Source organism: Diaphorina citri, unplaced genomic scaffold (genome assembly GCF_000475195.1).
Source record: "Diaphorina citri unplaced genomic scaffold, Diaci psyllid genome assembly version 1.1 scaffold178, whole genome shotgun sequence".
Taxonomy (NCBI): domain Eukaryota; kingdom Metazoa; phylum Arthropoda; class Insecta; order Hemiptera; family Psyllidae; genus Diaphorina; species Diaphorina citri.
The window spans coordinates 47,168-48,455 of record NW_007377615.1 but is presented as its reverse complement, the minus strand read 5'-3'; positions in this window follow the sequence as shown (position 1 = coordinate 48,455).

Genomic DNA, 1,288 nt, shown 5'->3' with positions numbered 1-1,288 from the left:
AAGGTATATATTGGTAGCTATCAAGTGCTTTATTTCTACTGTCGATGTCGGAGTGAAACATGACTGTAATACTGCAAACAGTGCAAACTGTATTGTATAGTTTATGTTTATAGTATACCTATCTAGCATTTACCATTATTTTAACAGTTTATAACAGTGACCACAAAATGTTGAAACCGCAAATATGGCAGAAACAATAATTAATAACAATAGAACAATCCCTTTCTCTTCATGCTTTCCCTCTCTCCTTCATTATTTCTCTTTCCTTTCTCTCTTTCTCTCTCTCTCTTTCTCTCTCTCTCTTTCTCTCTTTTTCTCTCTTTCTCTCTTCTTCGTTTCCTATAGTTTCTCATTGTTTCGTTTTTCAGCTTTCAGTAACATATTCAGATATTTTTCTCTTTCTCTCTCTCCCCTGGATTTTCTTTTTATTAATTTTTACTTTCTTTTATTTCTATTTAGGTATTACAAAAGGTCCTTTTGTTCGCCTTTTCCCGTGGTCGGGTTGACGATATCGATATTCCATACTAGCATTACTAGCAAAATCAATCTCCCATATATTCGTACATAGATATTATTAGGAACATCTCTGGGTTTATTTGTCCTGGTACGCAGGCAAACAGGCAGTCATCATCTTCAGATATTTTTCTCTTTCTCTCTCTCCCCTGGATTTTTTTTTATTTTTTTTTATTATTATTATTTTTTTTTCTATTTAGGTATTACAAAAGGTCCTTTTGTTCGCCTTTTCCCGTGGTCGGGCTGACGATATCGATATTGCATACTAGCAAAATCAATCTCCCATATATTCGTACATAGATATTATATTAGGAACATCTCTGTGTTTATTTGTCCTGGTACGCAGGCAAACAGGCAGTCACCCTGGAAAGCCATTTCTAAGCGCCATTTATTCAGTTGGGCTCGGGTGACATTTATTGCCATTAGGTACAGGCGTGATAGTATTTTTCTACATACGTGATACCAAGAGAGAGGAGAATTATATGCACACGTGACGGCAATGGTGTGTGAGAGAGAAAGGGAGGGAGGCTACCTTTAACGTCGGCTCTTCAGATTTTTCATTCCATAACCAAGCCTTCCCCCAACACTACCACTTTACCCAAGAACTGTAGAGGGCTGTACAGTGTACACATGAGCTGTGATGGGCTTACTACTGAGGCCTGGGCTCTACATACTAGACTGCTTTGCTTTCTGTGTCCGTGAGATAGGCACCTAGCTCACGGTGTTGGAAGGATTGGGGTTATAAAAACCCCTTGGACACCCAGAAACAATATCT